Source organism: Anopheles funestus, unplaced genomic scaffold (genome assembly GCF_943734845.2).
Source record: "Anopheles funestus unplaced genomic scaffold, idAnoFuneDA-416_04 scaffold_32_ctg1, whole genome shotgun sequence".
Classification (NCBI taxonomy): domain Eukaryota; kingdom Metazoa; phylum Arthropoda; class Insecta; order Diptera; family Culicidae; genus Anopheles; species Anopheles funestus.
Window position 1 is genome coordinate 144,167 of NW_026045361.1, and position 26,902 is coordinate 171,068.

General features: G+C 48.0%; 1 long non-coding RNA gene across 2 annotated transcripts in view; it reads right to left on the reverse strand.

The window, feature by feature from the left end:
• LOC125774577 (uncharacterized) overlaps positions 1–26,741 on the reverse strand; it is a 37,840-nt gene extending 11,099 nt beyond the window's left edge. The window contains exon 1 of one of the 2 annotated variants that reach the window (XR_007421061.1): positions 26,378–26,741. This is a non-coding gene — a long non-coding RNA (uncharacterized LOC125774577). Of the gene's footprint in view, positions 1–5,602; positions 6,312–26,377 lie in introns of those variants that run through there. The other variant, XR_007421060.1, reaches the window with a different exon arrangement.
• Between the last annotated feature and the right edge of the window lie 161 nt (positions 26,742–26,902).

Below are 26,902 nucleotides of genomic sequence, written 5' to 3' on the forward strand. Positions count from 1 at the left end.
ACCTTATCCAAGACACCTTAGCCAAGACACCTTAGCCAAGACACCTTAGCCAAGACACATTAGCCGAGACACCTTAGCCAAGACACATTAGCCAAGACACATTAGCCAAAACACATTAGCCAAGACACCTTAGCTAAGACACCTTAGCCAAGACACATTAGCCGAGACACCTTAGCCAAGACACCTTAGCCAAGACACCTTAGCCAAAACACATTAGCCAAGACACCTTAGCCAAGACACTTTAGCCAAGACACATTAGCCAAGACACCTTAGCCAAGACACCTTATCCAAGACACCTTAGCCAAGACACCTTAGCCAAGACACCTTAGCCAAGACACATTAGCCGAGACACCTTAGCCAAGACACATTAGCCAAGACACCTTAGCCAAGACACATTAGCCGAGACACCTTAGCCAAGACACATTAGCCAAGACACCTTAGCCGAGACACATTAGCCAAGACACCTTAGCCAAGACACCTTAGCCAAGACACCTTAGCCAAGACACTTTAGCCGAGACACATTAGCCAAGACACCTTAGCCAAGACACCTTATCCAAGACACCTTAGCCAAGACACCTTAGCCAAGACACCTTAGCCAAGACACATTAGCCGAGACACCTTAGCCAAGACACCTTAGCCAAGACACCTTAGCCGAGACACATTAGCCAAGACACCTTAGCCAAGACACTTTAGCCAAGACACATTAGCCAAGACACCTTAGCCAAGACACATTAGCCAAGACACCTTAGCCAAGACACTTTAGCCAAGACACATTAGCCAAGCCACTTTAGCCAAGACACATTAGCCGAGACACATTAGCCAAGACACCTTAGCCAAGACACCTTAGCCAAGACACCTTAGCCAAGACACATTAGCCGAGACACCTTAGCCAAGACACATTAGCCAAGACACCTTAGCCGAGACACATTAGCCAAGACACCTTAGCCAAGACACCTTAGCCAAGACACCTTAGCCAAGACACATTAGCCAAGACACCTTAGCCAAGACACCTTAGCCAAGACACCTTAGCCAAGACACCTTAGCCAAGACACCTTAGCCAAGACACCTTAGCCAAGACACATTAGCCGAGACACCTTAGCCAAGACACCTTATCCAAGACACCTTAGCCAAGACACCTTAGCCAAGACACCTTAGCCAAGACACATTAGCCGAGACACCTTAGCCAAGACACATTAGCCAAGACACCTTAGCCAAAACACATTAGCCAAGACACCTTAGCTAAGACACCTTAGCCAAGACACATTAGCCGAGACACCTTAGCCAAGACACCTTAGCCAAGACACCTTAGCCGAGACACATTAGCCAAGACACCTTAGCCAAGACACTTTAGCCAAGACACATTAGCCAAGACACCTTAGCCAAGACACCTTATCCAAGACACCTTAGCCAAGACACCTTAGCCAAGACACCTTAGCCAAGACACATTAGCCGAGACACCTTAGCCAAGACACATTAGCCAAGACACCTTAGCCGAGACACATTAGCCAAGACACCTTAGCCAAGACACGTTAGCCAAGACACCTTAGCCAAGACACTTTAGCCGAGACACATTAGCCAAGACACATTAGCCAAGACACCTTAGCCAAGACACCTTAGCCAAGACACCTTAGCCAAGACACCTTAGCCAAGACACATTAGCCGAGACACCTTAGCCAAGACACCTTAGCCAAGACACCTTAGCCAAGACACATTAGCCGAGACACCTTAGCCAAGACACCTTAGCCAAGACACCTTAGCCAAGACACCTTAGCCAAGACACCTTAGCCAAGACACATTAGCCGAGACACCTTAGCCAAGACACCTTATCCAAGACACCTTAGCCAAGACACCTTAGCCAAGACACCTTAGCCAAGACACATTAGCCGAGACACCTTAGCCAAGACACATTAGCCAAGACACATTAGCCAAAACACATTAGCCAAGACACCTTAGCTAAGACACCTTAGCCAAGACACATTAGCCGAGACACCTTAGCCAAGACACCTTAGCCAAGACACCTTAGCCGAGACACATTAGCCAAGACACCTTAGCCAAGACACTTTAGCCAAGACACATTAGCCAAGACACCTTAGCCAAGACACCTTATCCAAGACACCTTAGCCAAGACACCTTAGCCAAGACACCTTAGCCAAGACACATTAGCCGAGACACCTTAGCCAAGACACATTAGCCAAGACACCTTAGCCAAGACACATTAGCCGAGACACCTTAGCCAAGACACATTAGCCAAGACACCTTAGCCGAGACACATTAGCCAAGACACCTTAGCCAAGACACCTTAGCCAAGACACCTTAGCCAAGACACTTTAGCCGAGACACATTAGCCAAGACACCTTAGCCAAGACACCTTATCCAAGACACCTTAGCCAAGACACCTTAGCCAAGACACCTTAGCCAAGACACATTAGCCGAGACACCTTAGCCAAGACACCTTAGCCAAGACACCTTAGCCGAGACACATTAGCCAAGACACCTTAGCCAAGACACTTTAGCCAAGACACATTAGCCAAGCCACTTTAGCCAAGACACATTAGCCGAGACACATTAGCCAAGACACCTTAGCCAAGACACCTTAGCCAAGACACCTTAGCCAAGACACATTAGCCGAGACACATTAGCCAAGACACCTTAGCCAAGACACATTAGCCGAGACACCTTAGCCAAGACACATTAGCCAAGACACCTTAGCCGAGACACATTAGCCAAGACACCTTAGCCAAGACACCTTAGCCAAGACACCTTAGCCAAGACACTTTAGCCGAGAAACATTAGCCAAGACACCTTAGGAAAGACACCTCATCCAAGACACCTTAGCCAAGACACTTTAGCCGAGACACATTAGCCAAGACACCTTAGCCAAGACACATTAGCCGAGACACCTTAGCCAAGACACATTAGCCAAGACACCTTAGCCGAGACACATTAGCCAAGACACCTTAGCCAAGACACCTTAGCCAAGACACCTTAGCCAAGACACTTTAGCCGAGACACATTAGCCAAGACACCTTAGCCAAGACACCTTATCCAAGACACCTTAGCCAAGACACCTTAGCCAAGACACCTTAGCCAAGACACATTAGCCGAGACACCTTAGCCAAGACACCTTAGCCAAGACACCCTAGCCGAGACACATTAGCCAAGACACCTTAGCCAAGACACCTTAGCCAAGACACTTTAGCCGAGACACCTTAGCCAAGACACCTTAGCCAAGACACCTTAGCCGAGACACATTAGCCAAGACACCTTAGCCAAGACACTTTAGCCAAGACACATTAGCCAAGCCACTTTAGCCAAGACACATTAGCCGAGACACATTAGCCAAGACACCTTAGCCAAGACACCTTAGCCAAGACACCTTAGCCAAGACACATTAGCCGAGACACCTTAGCCAAGACACATTAGCCAAGACACCTTAGCCGAGACACATTAGCCAAGACACCTTAGCCAAGACACCTTAGCCAAGACACCTTAGCCAAGACACTTTAGCCGAGACACATTAGCCAAGACACCTTAGCCAAGACACCTTATCCAAGACACCTTAGCCAAGACACCTTAGCCAAGACACCTTAGCCAAGACACATTAGCCGAGACACCTTAGCCAAGACACCTTATCCAAGACACCTTAGCCAAGACACCTTAGCCAAGACACCTTAGCCAAGACACATTAGCCAAGACACCTTAGCCAAGACACATTAGCCAAGACACCTTAGCCAAAACACATTAGCCAAGACACCTTAGCTAAGACACCTTAGCCAAGACACATTAGCCGAGACACCTTAGCCAAGACACCTTAGCCAAGACACCTTAGCCGAGACACATTAGCCAAGACACCTTAGCCAAGACACTTTAGCCAAGACACCTTAGCCAAGACACCTTAGCCAAGACACCTTATCCAAGACACCTTAGCCAAGACACCTTAGCCAAGACACCTTAGCCAAGACACATTAGCCGAGACACCTTAGCCAAGACACATTAGCCAAGACACCTTAGCCGAGACACATTAGCCAAGACACCTTAGCCAAGACACCTTAGCCAAGACACTTTAGCCGAGACACATTAGCCAAGACACCTTAGCCAAGACACCTTATCCAAGACACCTTAGCCAAGACACCTTAGCCAAGACACCTTAGCCAAGACACATTAGCCGAGACACCTTAGCCAAGACACCTTAGCCAAAACACATTAGCCAAGACACCTTAGCTAAGACACCTTAGCCAAGACACATTAGCCGAGACACCTTAGCCAAGACACCTTAGCCAAGACACCTTAGCCGAGACACATTAGCCAAGACACCTTAGCCAAGACACTTTAGCCAAGACACATTAGCCAAGACACCTTAGCCAAGACACCTTATCCAAGACACCTTAGCCAAGACACCTTAGCCAAGACACCTTAGCCAAGACACATTAGCCGAGACACCTTAGCCAAGACACCTTAGCCAAGACACCTTAGCCGAGACACATTAGCCAAGACACCTTAGCCAAGACACTTTAGCCAAGACACATTAGCCGAGACACATTAGCCAAGACACCTTAGCCAAGACACATTAGCCGAGACACCTTAGCCAAGACACATTAGCCAAGACACCTTAGCCGAGACACATTAGCCAAGACACCTTAGCCAAGACACCCTAGCCAAGACACCTTAGCCAAGACACTTTAGCCGAGACACATTAGCCAAGACACCTTAGCCAAGACACCTTAGCCGAGACACATTAGCCAAGACACCTTAGCCAAGACACCCTAGCCAAGACACCTTAGCCAAGACACTTTAGCCGAGACACATTAGCCAAGACACCTTAGCCAAGACACATTAGCCAAGACACATTAGCCGTGACACCTTAGCCAAGACACCTTAGCCAAGACACCTTAGCCAAGACACCTTAGCCAAGACACCTTAGCCAAGACACATTAGCCGAGACACCTTAGCCAAGACACCTTATCCAAGACACCTTAGCCAAGACACCTTAGCCAAGACACCTTAGCCAAGACACATTAGCCGAGACACCTTAGCCAAGACACATTAGCCAAGACACCTTAGCCAAAACACATTAGCCAAGACACCTTAGCTAAGACACCTTAGCCAAGACACATTAGCCGAGACACCTTAGCCAAGACACCTTAGCCAAGACACCTTAGCCGAGACACATTAGCCAAGACACCTTAGCCAAGACACTTTAGCCAAAACACATTAGCCGAGACACATTAGCCAAGACACCTTAGCCAAGACACCTTAGCCAAGACACCTTAGCCAAGACACCTTAGCCAAGACACTTTAGCCAAGACACATTAGCCAAGACACCTTAGCCAAGACACCTTAGCCAAGACACATTAGCCAAGACACATTAGCCAAGACACATTAGCCGAGACACATTAGCCAAGACACCTTAGCCAAGACACATTAGCCAAGACACCTTAGCCAAGACACCTTAGCCAAGACACATTAGCCGAGACACATTAGCCAAGACACCTTAGCCAAGACACCTTAGCCAAGACACCTTAGCCAAGACACCTTAGCCAAGACACCTTAGCCAAGACACATTAGCCGAGACACCTTAGCCAAGACACATTAGCCAAGACACCTTAGCCAAGACACATTAGCCGAGACACCTTAGCCAAGACACATTAGCCAAGACACCTTAGCCAAGACACCTTAGCCAAGACACCTTAGCCAAGACACCTTAGCCAAGACACTTTAGCCAAGACACCTTAGCCAAGACACCTTAGCCAAGACACATTAGCCAAGACACCTTAGCCGAGACACATTAGCCAAGACACCTTAGCCGAGACACCTTAGCCAAGACACATTAGCCAAGACACCTTAGCCAAGACACCTTAGCCAAGACACATTAGCCGAGACACCTTAGCCAAGACACCTTAGCCAAGACACATTAGCCAAGACACCTTAGCCAAGACACCTTAGCCGAGACACATTAGCCAAGACACATTAGCCAAGACACCTTAGCCAAGACACCTTAGCCAAGACACCTTAGCCAAGACACCTTAGCCAAGACACCTTAGCCAAGACACCTTAGCCAAGACACCTTAGCCGAGACACATTAGCCAAGACACCTTAGCCAAGACACCTTAGCCAAGACACATTAGCCAAGACACATTAGCCAAGACACCTTAGCCAAGACACATTAGCCAAGACACCTTAGCCGAGACACATTAGCCAAGACACATTAGCCAAGACACATTAGCCAAGACACCTTAGCCAAGACACTTTAGCCAAGACACATTAGCCAAGACACCTTAGCCACGACAACTTAGCCGAGACACATTAGCCAAGACACCTTAGCCAAGACACCTTAGCCAAGACACATTAGCCAAGACACCTTAGCCGAGACACATTAGCCAAGACACATTAGCCAAGACACCTTAGCCAAGACACCTTAGCCAAGACACCTTAGCCAAGACACCTTAGCCAAGACACATTAGCCAAGACACATTAGCCAAGACACCTTAGCCAAGACACATTAGCCAAGACACCTTAGCCAAGACACCTTAGCCAAGACACATTAGCCAAGACACCTTAGCCAAGACACCTTAGCCAAGACACCTTAGCCAAGACACCTTAGCCAAGACACTTTAGCCAAGACACCTTAGCCAAGACACCTTAGCCAAGACACCTTAGCCGAGACACATTAGCCAAGACACCTTAGCCAAGACACTTTAGCCAAGACACATTAGCCAAGCCACTTTAGCCAAGACACATTAGCCGAGACACATTAGCCAAGACACCTTAGCCAAGACATCTTAGCCAAGACACCTTAGCCAAGACACATTAGCCGAGACACCTTAGCCAAGACACATTAGCCAAGACACCTTAGCCGAGACACATTAGCCAAGACACCTTAGCCAAGACACCTTAGCCAAGACACCTTAGCCAAGACACTTTAGCCGAGACACATTAGCCAAGACACCTTAGCCAAGACACCTTATCCAAGACACCTTAGCCAAGACACCTTAGCCAAGACACCTTAGCCAAGACACATTAGCCGAGACACCTTAGCCAAGACACCTTAGCCAAGACACCTTAGCCGAGACACATTAGCCAAGACACCTTAGCCAAGACACCTTAGCCAAGACACTTTAGCCGAGACACCTTAGCCAAGACACCTTAGCCAAGACACCTTAGCCGAGACACATTAGCCAAGACACCTTAGCCAAGACACTTTAGCCAAGACACATTAGCCAAGCCACTTTAGAAAAGACACATTAGCCGAGACACATTAGCCAAGACACCTTAGCCAAGACACCTTAGCCAAGACACCTTAGCCAAGACACTTTAGCCGAGACACCTTAGCCAAGACACATTAGCCAAGACACCTTAGCCGAGACACATTAGCCAAGACACCTTAGCCAAGACACCTTAGCCAAGACACCTTAGCCAAGACACTTTAGCCGAGACACATTAGCCAAGACACCTTAGCCATGACACCTTATCCAAGACACCTTAGCCAAGACACCTTAGCCAAGACACCTTAGCCAAGACACATTAGCCGAGACACCTTAGCCAAGACACCTTATCCAAGACACCTTAGCCAAGACACCTTAGCCAAGACACCTTAGCCAAGACACCTTAGCCGAGACACCTTAGCCAAGACACATTAGCCAAGACACCTTAGCCAAAACACATTAGCCAAGACACCTTAGCTAAGACACCTTAGCCAAGACACATTAGCCGAGACACCTTAGCAAAGACACCTTAGCCAAGACACCTTAGCCGAGACACATTAGCCAAGACACCTTAGCCAAGACACTTTAGCCAAGACACATTAGCCAAGACACCTTAGCCAAGACACCTTATCCAAGACACCTTAGCCAAGACACCTTAGCCAAGACACCTTAGCCAAGACACATTAGCCGAGACACCTTAGCCAAGACACCTTAGCCAAGACACCTTAGCCGAGACACATTAGCCAAGACACCTTAGCCAAGACACTTTAGCCAAGACACATTAGCCGAGACACATTAGCCAAGACACCTTAGCCAAGACACCTTAGCCAAGACACCTTAGCCAAGACACCTTAGCCAAGACACTTTAGCCAAGACACATTAGCCAAGACACCTTAGCCAAGACACCTTAGCCGAGACACATTAGCCAAGACACCTTAGCCAAGACACCTTAGCCAAGACACATTAGCCAAGACACATTAGCCAAGACACCTTAGCCGAGACACATTAGCCAAGACACCTTAGCCAAGACACATTAGCCAAGACACCTTAGCCAAGACACCTTAGCCAAGACACATTAGCCGAGACACATTAGCCAAGACACCTTAGCCAAGACACCTTAGCCAAGACACCTTAGCCAAGACACATTAGCCGAGACACCTTAGCCAAGACACCTTAGCCAAGACACCTTAGCCAAGACACCTTAGCCAAGACACCATAGCCAAGACACCTTAGCCAAGACACCTTAGCCAAGACACATTAGCCAAGACACCTTAGCCAAGACACCTTAGCCAAGACACCTTAGCCAAGACACCTTAGCCAAGACACTTTAGCCAAGACACCTTAGCCAAGACACCTTAGCCAAGACACATTAGCCAAGACACCTTAGCCGAGACACATTAGCCAAGACACCTTAGCCGAGACACCTTAGCCAAGACACATTAGCCAAGACACCTTAGCCAAGACACCTTAGCCAAGACACATTAGCCGAGACACCTTAGCCAAGACACCTTAGCCGAGACACATTAGCCAAGACACCTTAGCCAAGACACCTTAGCCGAGACACATTAGCCAAGACACCTAAGTCAAGACACTTTAGCCAAGACACATTAGCCAAGACACCTTAGCCAAGACACCTTAGCCAAGACACCTTAGCCGAGACACATTAGCCAAGACACCTTAGCCAAGACACATTAGCCAAGACACCTTAGCCAAGACACGTTAGCCAAGACACCTTAGCCAAGACACCTTAGCCAAGACACCTTAGCCAAGACACCTTAGCCAAGACACCTTAGCCAAGACACCTTAGCCAAGACACATTAGCCAAGACACATTAGCCAAGACACCTTAGCCGAGACACCTTAGTCAAGACACATTAGCCAAGACACCTTAGCCAAGACACCTTAGCCAAGACACATTAGCCGAGACACCTTAGCCAAGACACCTTAGCCGAGACACATTAGCCAAGACACCTTAGCCAAGACACCTTAGCCGAGACACATTAGCCAAGACACCTAAGTCAAGACACATTAGCCAAGACACATTAGCCAAGACACCTTAGCCAAGACACCTTAGCCAAGACACCTTAGCCGAGACACATTAGCCAAGACACCTTAGCCAAGACACATTAGCCAAGACACCTTAGCCAAGACACGTTAGCCAAGACACCTTAGCCAAGACACCTTAGCCAAGACACCTTAGCAAAGACACATTAACCAAGACACATTAGCCAAGACACATTAGCCAAGACACCTTAGCCAAGACACCTTAGCCAAGACACCTTAGCCAAGACACATTAGCCAAGACACATTAGCCAAGACACCTTAGCCAAGACACCTTAGCCAAGACACCTTAGCCAAGACACATTAGCCAAGACACATTAGCCGTGAAACCTTAGCCAAGACACCTTAGCCAAGACACCTTAGCCAAGACACCTTAGCCAAGACACATTAGCCACGACACCTTAGCCAAGACACCTTAGCCAAGACGCCTTAGCCAAGACATCTTAGCCAAGACACTTTAGCCAAGACACATTAGCCAAGACACCTTAGCCAAGACACCTTAGCCGAGACACATTAGCCAAGACACCTTAGCCAAGACACATTAGCCAAGACACCTTAGCCAAGACACCTTAGCCAAGACACCTTAGCCAAGACACCTTAGCCAAGACACCTTAGCCAAGACACCTTAGCCAAGACACCTTAGCCAAGACACCTTAGCCGAGACACATTAGCCAAGACACCTTAGCCAAGACACTTTAGCCAAGACACATTAGCCAAGACACCTTAGCCAAGACACCTTAGCCGAGACACATTAGCCAAGACACCTTAGCCAAGACACCTTAGCCAAGACACATTAGCCAAGACACCTTAGCCGAGACACATTAGCCAAGACACATTAGCCAAGACACCTTAGCCAAGACACCTTAGCCAAGACACCTTAGCCAAGACACCTTAGCCAAGACACATTAGCCAAGACACATTAGCCAAGACACCTTAGCCAAGACACATTAGCCAAGACACCTTAGCCGAGACACATTAGCCAAGACACATTAGCCAAGACACCTTAGCCAAGACACCTTAGCCAAGACACCTTAGCCAAGACACCTTAGCCAAGACACCTTAGCCAAGACACCTTAGCCAAGACACTTTAGCCGAGACACATTAGCCAAGACACCTTAGCCAAGACACCTTAGCCAAGACACATTAGCCAAGACACATTAGCCAAGACACCTTAGCCAAGACACCTTAGCCAAGACACTTTAGCCGAGACACATTAGCCAAGACACCTTAGCCAAGACACATTAGCGAAGACACCTTAGCCAAGACACCTTAGCCAAGACACCTTAGCCGAGACACATTATACAAGACACATTAGCCAAGACACATTAGCCAAGACACTTTAGCCAAGACACATTAGCCAAGACACCTTAGCCGAGACACATTAGCCAAGACACCTTAGCCAAGACACCTTAGCCAAGACACCTTAGCCAAGACACTTTAGCCGAGACACATTAGCCAAGACACCTTAGCCAAGACACCTTAGCAAAGACACATTAGCCAAGACACATTAGCCAAGACACCTTAGCCAAGACACCTTATCCAAGACACCTTAGCCAAGACACCTTAGCCAAGACACATTAGCCAAGACACATTAGCCGTGACACATTAGCCAAGACACCTTAGCCAAGACACCTTAGCCAAGACACATTAGCCGAGACACCTTAGCCAAGACACCTTAGCCAAGACACCTAAGCCGAGACACATTAGCCAAGACACCTTAGCCAAGACACTTTAGCCAAGACACATTAGAAAGCCACTTTAGCCAAGACACATTAGCCGAGACACATTAGCCAAGACACCTTAGCCAAGACACCTTAGCCAAGACACCTTAGCCAAGACACCTTAGCCAAGACACCTTAGCCAAGACACTTTAGCGAAGACACCTTAGCCAAGACACCTTAGCCAAGACACCTTAGTCGAGACACATTATCCAAGACACATTAGCCAAGACACATTAGCCAAGACACTCTAGCCAAGACACATTAGCCAAGACACCTTAGCCGAGACACATTAGCCAAGACACCTTAGCCAAGACACCTTAGCCGAGACACATTAGCCAAGACACCTTAGCCAAGACACCTTAGCCAAGACACTTTAGCCGAGACACATTAGCCAAGACACATTAGCCAAGACACCTTAGCCAAGACACCTTAGCCAAGACACCTTAGCCAAGACACCTTAGCCAAGACACATTAGCCAAGACACCTTAGCCAAGACACCTTAGCCAAGACACATTAGCCAAGACACCTTAGCCAAGACACATTAGCCGAGACACATTAGCCAAGACACCTTAGCCAAGACACCTTAGCCAAGACACATTAGCCGAGACACCTTAGCCAAGACACCTTAGCCAAGACACCTTAGCCGAGACACATTAGCCAAGACACCTTAGAAAAGACACTTTAGCCAAGACACATTAGCCAAGACACCTTAGCCAAGACACCTTATCCAAGACACCTTAGCCAAGACACCTTAGCCAAGACACATTAGCCAAGACACATTAGCCGAGACACATTAGCCAAGACACCTTAGCCAAGACACCTTAGCCAAGACACATTAGCCGAGACACCTTAGCCAAGACACCTTAGCCAAGACACCTTAGCCAAGACACCTTAGCCAAGGCACCTTAGCCAAGACACGTTAGCCAAGACACCTTAGCCAAGACACCTTAGCCAAGACACCTTAGCCAAGACACATTAGCCAAGACACCTTAGCCAAGACACCTTAGCCAAGACACCTTAGCCAAGACACCTTAGCCAAGACACATTAGCCAAGACACATTAGCCAAGACACCTTAGCCAAGACACATTAGCCAAGACACCTTAGCCGAGACACCTTAGCCAAGACACCTTAGCCAAGACACCTTAGCCAAGACACATTAGCCAAGACACCTTAGCCAAGACACCTTAGCCGAGACACTTTAGCCAAAACACATTAGCCAAGACACCTTAGCCAAGACACCTTAGCCAAGACACATAAGCCAAGACACATTAGCCAAGACACCTTAGCCGAGACACATTAGCCAAGACACCTTAGCCAAGACACCTAAGCCAAGACACCTTAGCCAAGACACATTAGCCAAGACACCTTAGCCAAGACACCTTAGCCAAGACACATTAGCCAAGACACCTTAGCCAAGACACCTTAGCCAAGACACCTTAGCCAAGACACCTTAGCCAAGACACATTAGCCAAGACACATTAGCCAAGACACCTTAGCCAAGACACATTAGCCGAGACACATTAGCCAAGACACATTAGCCAAGACACCTTAGCCAAGACACCTTAGCCAAGACACCTTAGCCAAGACACCTTAGCCAAGACACATTAGCCAAGACACCTTAGCCAAGACACCTTAGCCAAGACACATTAGCCAAGACACCTTAGCCAAGACACCTTAGCCAAGACACCTTAGCCAAGACACATTAGCCAAGACACCTTAGCCGAGACACATTAGCCAAGACACCTTAGCCAAGACACATTAGCCAAGACACCTTAGCCAAGACACCTTAGCCAAGACACCTTAGCCGAGACACATTAGCCAAGACACATTAGCCAAGACACATTAGCCAAGACACCTTAGCCAAGACACATTAGCCAAGACGCCTTAGCCGAGACACATTAGCCAAGACACCTTAGCCAAGACACCTTAGCCAAGACACCTTAGCCAAGACACCTTAGCCAAGACACATTAGCCAAGACACCTTAGCCAAGACACCTTAGCCGAGACACATTAGCCAAGACACCTTAGCCAAGACACCTAAGCCAAGACACCTTAGCCAAGACACATAAGCCAAGACACATTAGCCAAGACACCTTAGCCGAGACACATTAGCCAAGACACCTTAGCCAAGACACCTAAGCCAAGACACCTTAGCCAAGACACATTAGCCAAGACACCTTAGCCAAGACACCTTAGCCAAGACACATTAGCCAAGACACCTTAGCCAAGACACATTAGCCAAGACACCTTAGCCAAGACACCTTAGCCAAGACACATAAGCCAAGACACATTAGCCAAGACACCTTAGCCGAGACACATTAGCCAAGACACCTTAGCCAAGACACCTAAGCCAAGACACCTTAGCCAAGACACATTAGCCAAGACACCTTAGCCAAGACACCTTAGCCAAGACACATTAGCCAAGACACCTTAGCCAAGACACCTTAGCCAAGACACCTTAGCCAAGACACCTTAGCCAAGACACATTAGCCAAGACACATTAGCCAAGACACCTTAGCCAAGACACATTAGCCGAGACACATTAGCCAAGACACATTAGCCAAGACACCTTAGCCAAGACACCTTAGCCAAGACACCTTAGCCAAGACACCTTAGCCAAGACACATTAGCCAAGACACCTTAGCCAAGACACCTTAGCCAAGACACATTAGCCAAGACACCTTAGCCAAGACACCTTAGCCAAGACACCTTAGCCAAGACACATTAGCCAAGACACCTTAGCCGAGACACATTAGCCAAGACACCTTAGCCAAGACACATTAGCCAAGACACCTTAGCCAAGACACCTTAGCCAAGACACCTTAGCCGAGACACATTAGCCAAGACACATTAGCCAAGACACATTAGCCAAGACACCTTAGCCAAGACACATTAGCCAAGACACCTTAGCCAAGACACCTTAGCCAAGACACATAAGCCAAGACACATTAGCCAAGACACCTTAGCCGAGACACATTAGCCAAGACACCTTAGCCAAGACACCTAAGCCAAGACACCTTAGCCAAGACACATTAGCCAAGACACCTTAGCCAAGACACCTTAGCCAAGACACATTAGCCAAGACACCTTAGCCAAGACACCTTAGCCAAGACACCTTAGCCAAGACACCTTAGCCAAGACACATTAGCCAAGACACATTAGCCAAGACACCTTAGCCAAGACACATTAGCCGAGACACATTAGCCAAGACACATTAGCCAAGACACCTTAGCCAAGACACCTTAGCCAAGACACCTTAGCCAAGACACCTTAGCCAAGACACATTAGCCAAGACACCTTAGCCAAGACACCTTAGCCAAGACACATTAGCCAAGACACCTTAGCCAAGACACCTTAGCCAAGACACCTTAGCCAAGACACATTAGCCAAGACACCTTAGCCGAGACACATTAGCCAAGACACCTTAGCCAAGACACATTAGCCAAGACACCTTAGCCAAGACACCTTAGCCAAGACACCTTAGCCGAGACACATTAGCCAAGACACATTAGCCAAGACACATTAGCCAAGACACCTTAGCCAAGACACATTAGCCAAGACGCCTTAGCCGAGACACATTAGCCAAGACACCTTAGCCAAGACACCTTAGCCAAGACACCTTAGCCAAGACACCTTAGCCAAGACACATTAGCCAAGACACCTTAGCCAAGACACCTTAGCCAAGACACATTAGCCGAGACACCTTAGCCAAGACACCTTAGCCAAGACACCTTAGCCGAGACACATTAGCCAAGACACCTTAGAAAAGACACTTTAGCCAAGACACATTAGCCAAGACACCTTAGCCAAGACACCTTATCCAAGACACCTTAGCCAAGACACCTTAGCCAAGACACATTAGCCAAGACACATTAGCCGAGACACATTAGCCAAGACACCTTAGCCAAGACACCTTAGCCAAGACACATTAGCCGAGACACCTTAGCCAAGACACCTTAGCCAAGACACCTTAGCCAAGACACCTTAGCCAAGGCACCTTAGCCAAGACACGTTAGCCAAGACACCTTAGCCAAGACACCTTAGCCAAGACACCTTAGCCAAGACACCTTAGCCAAGACACATTAGCCAAGACACCTTAGCCAAGACACCTTAGCCAAGACACCTTAGCCAAGACACCTTAGCCAAGACACATTAGCCAAGACACATTAGCCAAGACACCTTAGCCAAGACACATTAGCCAAGACACCTTAGCCGAGACACCTTAGCCAAGACACCTTAGCCAAGACACCTTAGCCAAGACACATTAGCCAAGACACCTTAGCCAAGACACCTTAGCCGAGACACTTTAGCCAAGACACATTAGCCAAGACACCTTAGCCAAGACACCTTAGCCAAGACACATAAGCCAAGACACATTAGCCAAGACACCTTAGCCGAGACACATTAGCCAAGACACCTTAGCCAAGACACCTAAGCCAAGACACCTTAGCCAAGACACATTAGCCAAGACACCTTAGCCAAGACACCTTAGCCAAGACACATTAGCCAAGACACCTTAGCCAAGACACCTTAGCCAAGACACCTTAGCCAAGACACCTTAGCCAAGACACATTAGCCAAGACACATTAGCCAAGACACCTTAGCCAAGACACATTAGCCGAGACACATTAGCCAAGACACATTAGCCAAGACACCTTAGCCAAGACACCTTAGCCAAGACACCTTAGCCAAGACACCTTAGCCAAGACACATTAGCCAAGACACCTTAGCCAAGACACCTTAGCCAAGACACATTAGCCAAGACACCTTAGCCAAGACACCTTAGCCAAGACACCTTAGCCAAGACACATTAGCCAAGACACCTTAGCCGAGACACATTAGCAAAGACACCTTAGCCAAGACAAATTAGCCAAGACACCTTAGCCAAGACACCTTAGCCAAGACACCTTAGCCGAGACACATTAGCCAAGACACATTAGCCAAGACACATTAGCCAAGACACCTTAGCCAAGACACATTAGCCAAGACGCCTTAGCCGAGACACATTAGCCAAGACACCTTAGCCAAGACACCTTAGCCAAGACACCTTAGCCAAGACACCTTAGCCAAGACACATTAGCCAAGACACCTTAGCCAAGACACCTTAGCCGAGACACATTAGCCAAGACACATTAGCCAAGACACATTAGCCAAGACACCTTAGCCAAGACACATTAGCCAAGACACATTAGCCAAGACACCTTAGCCGAGACACATTAGCCAAGACACCTTAGCCAAGACACCTAAGCCAAGACACCTTAGCCAAGACACATTAGCCAAGACACCTTAGCCAAGACACCTTAGCCAAGACACATTAGCCAAGACACCTTAGCCAAGACACCTTAGCCAAGACACTTTAGCCAAGACACATTAGCCAAGACACCTTAGCCGAGACACATTAGCCAAGACACCTTAGCCAAGACACCTTAGCCAAGACACCTTAGCCAAGACACTTTAGCCAAGACACATTAGCCAAGACACCTTAGCCGAGACACATTAGCCAAGACACCTTAGCCAAGACACCTTAGCCAAGACACCTTAGCCAAGACACCTTAGCCAAGACACATTAGCCAAGACACATTAGCCAAGACACCTTAGCCAAGACACCTTAGCCAAGACACCTTAGCCGAGACACATTAGCCAAGACACATTAGCCAAGACACATTAGCCAAGACACCTTAGCCAAGACACATTAGCCAAGACGCCTTAGCCGAGACACATTAGCCAAGACACCTTAGCCAAGACACCTTAGCCAAGACACCTTAGCCAAGACACCTTAGCCAAGACACATTAGCCAAGACACCTTAGCCAAGACACCTTAGCCGAGACACATTAGCCAAGACACATTAGCCAAGACACCTTAGCCAAGACACCTTAGCCAAGACACATTAGCCAAGACACATTAGCCAAGACACCTTAGCCGAGACACATTAGCCAAGACACCTTAGCCAAGACACCTAAGCCAAGACACCTTAGCCAAGACACATTAGCCAAGACACCTTAGCCAAGACACCTTAGCCAAGACACATTAGCCAAGACACCTTAGCCAAGACACCTTAGCCAAGACACTTTAGCCAAGACACATTAGCCAAGACACCTTAGCCGAGACACATTAGCCAAGACACCTTAGCCAAGACACCTTAGCCAAGACACTTTAGCCAAGACACATTAGCCAAGACACCTTAGACAAGACACATTAGCCAAGACACCTTAGCCGAGACACATTAGCCAAGACACCTTAGCCGAGACACCTTAGCCAAGACACATTAGCCAAGACACCTTAGCCAAGACACCTTAGCCAAGACACATTAGCCGAGACACCTTAGCCAAGACACCTTAGCCGAGACACATTAGCCAAGACACCTTAGCCAAGACACCTAAGCCAAGACACCTTAGCCAAGACACATTAGCCAAGACACCTTAGCCAAGACACCTTAGCCAAGACACATTAGCCAAGACACCTTAGCCAAGACACCTTAGCCAAGACACCTTAGCCAAGACACATTAGCCAAGACACCTTAGCCGAGACACATTAGCCAAGACACCTTAGCCAAGACACATTAGCCAAGACACCTTAGCCAAGACACCTTAGCCAAGACACCTTAGCCGAGACACATTAGCCAAGACACATTAGCCAAGACACATTAGCCAAGACACCTTAGCCAAGACACATTAGCCAAGACGCCTTAGCCGAGACACATTAGCCAAGACACCTTAGCCAAGACACCTTAGCCAAGACACCTTAGCCAAGACACCTTAGCCAAGACACATTAGCCAAGACACCTTAGCCAAGACACCTTAGCCGAGACACATTAGCCAAGACACATTAGCCAAGACACCTTAGCCAAGACACCTTAGCCAAGACACATTAGCCAAGACACATTAGCCAAGACACCTTAGCCAAGACACCTTAGCCAAGACACATTAGCCAAGACACCTTAGCCAAGACACCTTAGCCAAGACACCTTAGCCAAGACACCTTAGCCAAGACACATTAGCCAAGACACATTAGCCAAGACACCTTAGCCGAGACACCTTAGCCAAGACACCTTAGCCAAGACACCTTAGCCAAGACACATTAGCCAAGACACCTTAGCCAAGACACCTTAGCCGAGACACTTTAGCCAAGACACATTAGCCAAGACACCTTAGCCAAGACACCTTAGCCAAGACACATAAGCCAAGACACATTAGCCAAGACACCTTAGCCGAGACACATTAGCCAAGACACCTTAGCCAAGACACCTAAGCCAAGACACCTTAGCCAAGACACATTAGCCAAGACACCTTAGCCAAGACACCTTAGCCAAGACACATTAGCCAAGACACCTTAGCCAAGACACCTTAGCCAAGACACCTTAGCCAAGACACATTAGCCAAGACACCTTAGCCAAGACACCTTAGCCAAGACACATTAGCCAAGACACCTTAGCCGAGACACATTAGCCAAGACACCTTAGCCAAGACACCTTAGCCAAGACACATTAGCCAAGACACCTTAGCCAAGACACCTAAGCCAAGACACCTTAGCCAAGACACATTAGCCAAGACACCTTAGCCAAGACACCTTAGCCGAGACACATTAGCCAAGACACCTTAGCCAAGACACCTAAGCCAAGACACCTTAGCCAAGACACATTAGCCAAGACACCTTAGCCAAGACACCTTAGCCAAGACACATTAGCCAAGACACCTTAGCCGAGACACATTAGCCAAGACACCTTAGCCAAGACACCTTAGCCAAGACACATTAGCCAAGACACCTTAGCCAAGACACCTTAGCCAAGACACCTTAGCCAAGACACCTTAGCCAAGACACATTAGCCAAGACACATTAGCCAAGACACCTTAGCCGAGACACCTTAGCCAAGACACCTTAGCCAAGACACCTTAGCCAAGACACATTAGCCAAGACACCTTAGCCAAGACACCTTAGCCGAGACACTTTAGCCAAGACACATTAGCCAAGACACCTTAGCCAAGACACCTTAGCCAAGACACCTTAGCCAAGACACATTAGCCAAGACACATTAGCCAAGACACCTTAGCCGAGACACCTTAGCCAAGACACCTTAGCCAAGACACCTTAGCCAAGACACATTAGCCAAGACACCTTAGCCAAGACACCTTAGCCGAGACACTTTAGCCAAGACACATTAGCCAAGACACCTTAGCCAAGACACCTTAGCCAAGACACATAAGCCAAGACACATTAGCCAAGACACCTTAGCCGAGACACATTAGCCAAGACACCTTAGCCAAGACACCTAAGCCAAGACACCTTAGCCAAGACACATTAGCCAAGACACCTTAGCCAAGACACCTTAGCCAAGACACATTAGCCAAGACACCTTAGCCAAGACACCTTAGCCAAGACACCTTAGCCAAGACACCTTAGCCAAGACACATTAGCCAAGACACATTAGCCAAGACACCTTAGCCAAGACACATTAGCCGAGACACATTAGCCAAGACACATTAGCCAAGACACCTTAGCCAAGACACCTTAGCCAAGACACCTTAGCCAAGACACCTTAGCCAAGACACATTAGCCAAGACACCTTAGCCAAGACACCTTAGCCAAGACACATTAGCCAAGACACCTTAGCCAAGACACCTTAGCCAAGACACCTTAGCCAAGACACATTAGCCAAGACACCTTAGCCGAGACACATTAGCCAAGACACCTTAGCCAAGACACATTAGCCAAGACACCTTAGCCAAGACACCTTAGCCAAGACACCTTAGCCGAGACACATTAGCCAAGACACATTAGCCAAGACACATTAGCCAAGACACCTTAGCCAAGACACATTAGCCAAGACGCCTTAGCCGAGACACATTAGCCAAGACACCTTAGCCAAGACACCTTAGCCAAGACACCTTAGCCAAGACACCTTAGCCAAGACACATTAGCCAAGACACCTTAGCCAAGACACCTTAGCCGAGACACATTAGCCAAGACACATTAGCCAAGACACCTTAGCCAAGACACCTTAGCCAAGACACATTAGCCAAGACACATTAGCCAAGACACCTTAGCCGAGACACATTAGCCAAGACACCTTAGCCAAGACACCTAAGCCAAGACACCTTAGCCAAGACACATTAGCCAAGACACCTTAGCCAAGACACCTTAGCCAAGACACATTAGCCAAGACACCTTAGCCAAGACACCTTAGCCAAGACACTTTAGCCAAGACACATTAGCCAAGACACCTTAGCCGAGACACATTAGCCAAGACACCTTAGCCAAGACACCTTAGCCAAGACACTTTAGCCAAGACACATTAGCCAAGACACCTTAGACAAGACACATTAGCCAAGACACCTTAGCCGAGACACATTAGCCAAGACACCTTAGCCGAGACACCTTAGCCAAGACACATTAGCCAAGACACCTTAGCCAAGACACCTTAGCCAAGACACATTAGCCGAGACACCTTAGCCAAGACACCTTAGCCGAGACACATTAGCCAAGACACCTTAGCCAAGACACCTAAGCCAAGACACCTTAGCCAAGACACATTAGCCAAGACACCTTAGCCAAGACACCTTAGCCAAGACACATTAGCCAAGACACCTTAGCCAAGACACCTTAGCCAAGACACTTTAGCCAAGACACATTAGCCAAGACACCTTAGCCGAGACACATTAGCCAAGACACCTTAGCCAAGACACCTTAGCCAAGACACATTAGCCAAGACACCTTAGCCGAGACACATTAGCCAAGACACTTTAGCCAAGACACCTTAGCCGAGACACATAAGCCAAGACACCTTAGCCAAGACACCTTAGCCAAGACACCTTAGCCAAGACACCTTAGCCAAGACACTTTAGCCGAGACACATTAGCCAAGACACATTAGCCAAGACACCTTAGCCAAGACACCTTAGCCAAGACACCTTAGCCAAGACACCTTAGCCGAGACACATTAGCCAAGACACCTTAGCCAAGACACCTTAGCCAAGACACATTAGCCAAGACACCTTAGCCAAGACACCTTAGCCAAGACACATTAGCCAAGACACATTAGCCAAGACACCTTAGCCAAGACACCTTAGCCGAGACACATTAGCCAAGACACCTTAGCCAAGACACCTTAGCCAAGACACCTTAGCCAAGACACATTAGCCAAGACACTTTAGCCAAGACACCTTAGCCAAGACACCTTAGCCAAGCCACTTTAGCCGAGACACCTTAGCCAAGACACATTAGCCAAGACACCTTAGCCAAGACACCTTAGCCAAGACACCTTAGCCAAGACACCTTAGCCAAGACACATTAGCCAAGACACCTTAGCCAAGACACCTTAGCCAAGACACTTTAGCCGAGACACATTAGCCAAGACACCTTAGCCAAAATACATTAGCCAAGACACCTTAGCTAAGACACCTTAGCCAAGACACATTAGCCAAGACACCGTAGCCAAGACACCTTAGCCAAGACACATTAGCCAAGACACATTAGCCAAGACACCTTAGCCAAGACACTTTAGCCAAGACACATTAGCCAAGACACCTTAGCCAAGACACCTTAGCCGAGACACATTAGCCAAGACACCTTAGCCAAGACACCTTAGCCAAGACACCTTAGCCAAGACACCTTAGCCAAGACACCTTAGCCAAGACACCTTAGCCAAGACACCTTAGCCAAGACACCTTAGCCAAGACACATTAGCCAAGACACCTTAGCCAAGACACCTTAGCCAAGACACCTTAGCCAAGACACCTTAGCCAAGACACCTTAGCCAAGACAAATTAGCCAAGACACATTAGCCAAGACACCTTAGCCAAGACACTTTAGCCGAGACACATTAGCCAAGACACATTAGCCAAGACACCTTAGCCAAGACACCTTAGCCAAGACACTTTAGCCAAGACACATTAGCCAAGACACCTTAGACAAGACACATTAGCCAAGACACCTTAGCCGAGACACATTAGCCAAGACACCTTAGCCGAGACACCTTAGCCAAGACACATTAGCCAAGACACCTTAGCCAAGACACCTTAGCCAAGACACATTAGCCGAGACACCTTAGCCAAGACACCTTAGCCGAGACACATTAGCCAAGACACCTTAGCCAAGACACCTAAGCCAAGACACCTTAGCCAAGACACATTAGCCAAGACACCTTAGCCAAGACACCTTAGCCAAGACACATTAGCCAAGACACCTTAGCCAAGACACCTTAGCCAAGACACTTTAGCCAAGACACATTAGCCAAGACACCTTAGCCGAGACACATTAGCCAAGACACCTTAGCCAAGACACCTTAGCCAAGACACATTAGCCAAGACACCTTAGCCGAGACACATTAGCCAAGACACTTTAGCCAAGACACCTTAGCCGAGACACATAAGCCAAGACACCTTAGCCAAGACACCTTAGCCAAGACACCTTAGCCAAGACACCTTAGCCAAGACACTTTAGCCGAGACACATTAGCCAAGACACATTTGCCAAGACACCTTAGCCAAGACACCTTAGCCAAGACACCTTAGCCAAGACACCTTAGCCGAGACACATTAGCCAAGACACCTTAGCCAAGACACCTTAGCCAAGACACATTAGCCAAGACACCTTAGCCAAGACACCTTAGCCAAGACACATTAGCCAAGACACATTAGCCAAGACACCTTAGCCAAGACACCTTAGCCGAGACACATTAGCCAAGACACCTTAGCCAAGACACCTTAGCCAAGACACCTTAGCCAAGACACATTAGCCAAGACACTTTAGCCAAGACACCTTAGCCAAGACACCTTAGCCAAGCCACTTTAGCCGAGACACCTTAGCCAAGACACATTAGCCAAGACACCTTAGCCAAGACACCTTAGCCAAGACACCTTAGCCAAGACACCTTAGCCAAGACACATTAGCCAAGACACCTTAGCCAAGACACCTTAGCCAAGACACTTTAGCCGAGACACATTAGCCAAGACACCTTAGCCAAAATACATTAGCCAAGACACCTTAGCTAAGACACCTTAGCCAAGACACATTAGCCAAGACACCGTAGCCAAGACACCTTAGCCAAGACACATTAGCCAAGACACATTAGCCAAGACACCTTAGCCAAGACACTTTAGCCAAGACACATTAGCCAAGACACCTTAGCCAAGACACCTTAGCCGAGACACATTAGCCAAGACACCTTAGCCAAGACACCTTAGCCAAGACACCTTAGCCAAGACACCTTAGCCAAGACACCTTAGCCAAGACACCTTAGCCAAGACACCTTAGCCAAGACACATTAGCCAAGACACCTTAGCCAAGACACCTTAGCCAAGACACCTTAGCCAAGACACCTTAGCCAAGACACCTTAGCCAAGACAAATTAGCCAAGACACATTAGCCAAGACACCTTAGCCAAGACACTTTAGCCGAGACACATTAGCCAAGACACATTAGCCAAGACACCTTAGCCAAGACACCTTAGCCAAGACACTTTAGCCAAGACACATTAGCCAAGACACCTTAGACAAGACACATTAGCCAAGACACCTTAGCCGAGACACATTAGCCAAGACACCTTAGCCGAGACACCTTAGCCAAGACACATTAGCCAAGACACCTTAGCCAAGACACCTTAGCCAAGACACATTAGCCGAGACACCTTAGCCAAGACACCTTAGCCGAGACACATTAGCCAAGACACCTTAGCCAAGACACCTAAGCCAAGACACCTTAGCCAAGACACATTAGCCAAGACACCTTAGCCAAGACACCTTAGCCAAGACACATTAGCCAAGACACCTTAGCCAAGACACCTTAGCCAAGACACTTTAGCCAAGACACATTAGCCAAGACACCTTAGCCGAGACACATTAGCCAAGACACCTTAGCCAAGACACCTTAGCCAAGACACATTAGCCAAGACACCTTAGCCGAGACACATTAGCCAAGACACTTTAGCCAAGACACCTTAGCCGAGACACATAAGCCAAGACACCTTAGCCAAGACACCTTAGCCAAGACACCTTAGCCAAGACACCTTAGCCAAGACACTTTAGCCGAGACACATTAGCCAAGACACATTAGCTAAGACACCTTAGCCAAGACACCTTAGCCAAGACACATTAGCCAAGACACCTTAGCCGAGACACATTAGCCAAGACACCTTAGCCAAGACACATTAGCCAAGACACCTTAGCCAAGACACCTTAGCCGAGACACATTAGCCAAGACACATTAGCCAAGACACATTAGCCAAGACACCTTAGCCAAGACACCTTAGCCGAGACACATTAGCCAAGACACCTTAGCCAAGACACCTTAGCCAAGACACCTTAGCCAAGACACATTAGCCAAGACACTTTAGCCAAGACACCTTAGCCAAGACACCTTAGCCAAGCCACTTTAGCCGAGACACCTTAGCCAAGACACATTAGCCAAGACACCTTAGCCAAGACACCTTAGCCAAGACACCTTAGCCAAGACACCTTAGCCAAGACACATTAGCCAAGACACCTTAGCCAAGACACCTTAGCCAAGACACTTTAGCCGAGACACATTAGCCAAGACACCTTAGCCAAAATACATTAGCCAAGACACCTTAGCTAAGACACCTTAGCCAAGACACATTAGCCAAGACACCGTAGCCAAGACACCTTAGCCAAGACACATTAGCCAAGACACATTAGCCAAGACACCTTAGCCAAGACACTTTAGCCAAGACACATTAGCCAAGACACCTTAGCCAAGACACCTTAGCCGAGACACATTAGCCAAGACACCTTAGCCAAGACACCTTAGCCAAGACACCTTAGCCAAGACACCTTAGCCAAGACACCTTAGCCAAGACACCTTAGCCAAGACACCTTAGCCAAGACACATTAGCCAAGACACCTTAGCCAAGACACCTTAGCCAAGACACCTTAGCCAAGACACCTTAGCCAAGACACCTTAGCCAAGACAAATTAGCCAAGACACATTAGCCAAGACACCTTAGCCAAGACACTTTAGCCGAGACACATTAGCCAAGACACATTAGCCAAGACACATTAGCCAAGACACCTTAGCCAAGACACCTTAGCCAAGACACCTTAGCCGAGACACATTAGCCAAGACACCTAAGCCAAGACACTTTAGCCAAGACACATTAGCCAAGACACCTTAGCCAAGACACCTTAGCCAAGACACCTTAGCCAAGACACCTTAGCCAAGACACATTAGCCAAGATACATTAGCCAAGACACATTAGCTAAGACACCTTAGCCAAGACACATTAGCCAAGACACCTTAGCCGAGACACATTAGCCAAGACACCTTAGCCAAGACACCTTAGCCAAGACACCTTAGCCAAGACACCTTAGCCAAGACACCTTAGCCAAGACACCTTAGCCAAGACACCTTAGCCAAGACACATTAGCCAAGACACCTTAGCCAAGACACCTTAGCCAAGACACCTTAGCCAAGACACATTAGCCAAGACACCTTAGCCGAGACACATTAGCCAAGACACCTTAGCCAAGACACATTAGAAAAGACACCTTAGCCAAGACACCTTAGCCGAGACACATTAGCCAAGACACATTAGCCAAGACACATTAGCCAAGACACCTTAGCCAAGACACCTTAGCCAAGACACATTAGCGAAGACACCTTAGCCAAGACACCTTAGCCAAGACACCTTAGTCGAGACACATTATCCAAGACACATTAGCCAAGACACATTAGCCAAGACACTCTAGCAAAGACACATTAGCCAAGACACCTTAGCCGAGACACATTAGCCAAGACACCTTAGCCAAGACACCTTAGCCGAGACACATTAGCCAAGACACCTTAGCCAAGACACCTTAGCCAAGACACTTTAGCCGAGACACATTAGCCAAGACACATTAGCCAAGACACCTTAGCCAAGACACCTTAGCCAAGACACCTTAGCCAAGACACCTTAGCCAAGACACATTAGCCAAGACACCTTAGCCAAGACACCTTAGCCAAGACACATTAGCCAAGACACCTTAGCCAAGACACATTAGCCGAGACACATTAGCCAAGACACCTTAGCCAAGACACCTTAGCCAAGACACATTAGCCGAGACACCTTAGCCAAGACACCTTAGCCAAGACACCTTAGCCGAGACACATTAGCCAAGACACCTTAGAAAAGACACTTTAGCCAAGACACATTAGCCAAGACACCTTAGCCAAGACACCTTATCCAAGACACCTTAGCCAAGACACCTTAGCCAAGACACATTAGCCAAGACACATTAGCCGAGACACATTAGCCAAGACACCTTAGCCAAGACACCTTAGCCAAGACACATTAGCCGAGACACCTTAGCCAAGACACCTTAGCCAAGACACCTAAGCCGAGACACATTAGCCAAGACACCTTAGCCAAGACACTTTAGCCAAGACACATTAGCCAAGCCACTTTAGCCAAGACACATTAGCCGAGACACCTTAGCCAAGACACCTTAGCCAAGACACCTTAGCCAAGACACCTTAGCCAAGACACATTAGCCGAGACACCTTAGCCAAGACACCTTAGCCAAGAAACCTTAGCCAAGACACATTAGCCAAGACACCTTAGCCAAGACACCTTAGCCAAGACACCTTAGCCAAGACACCTTAGCCAAGACACCTTAGCCAAGACACCTTAGCCAAGACACCTTAGCCCAGACACCTTAGCCAAGACACCTTAGCCAAGACACATTAGCCAAGACACCTTAGCCAAGACACCTTAGCCAAGACACATTAGCCAAGACACCTTAGCCAAGACACCTTAGCCAAGACACCTTAGCCAAGACACATTAGCCAAGACACCTTAGCCGAGACACATTAGCCAAGACACCTTAGCCAAGACACATTAGCCAAGACACCTTAGCCAAGACACCTTAGCCAAGACACCTTAGCCGAGACACATTAGCCAAGACACATTAGCCAAGACACATTAGCC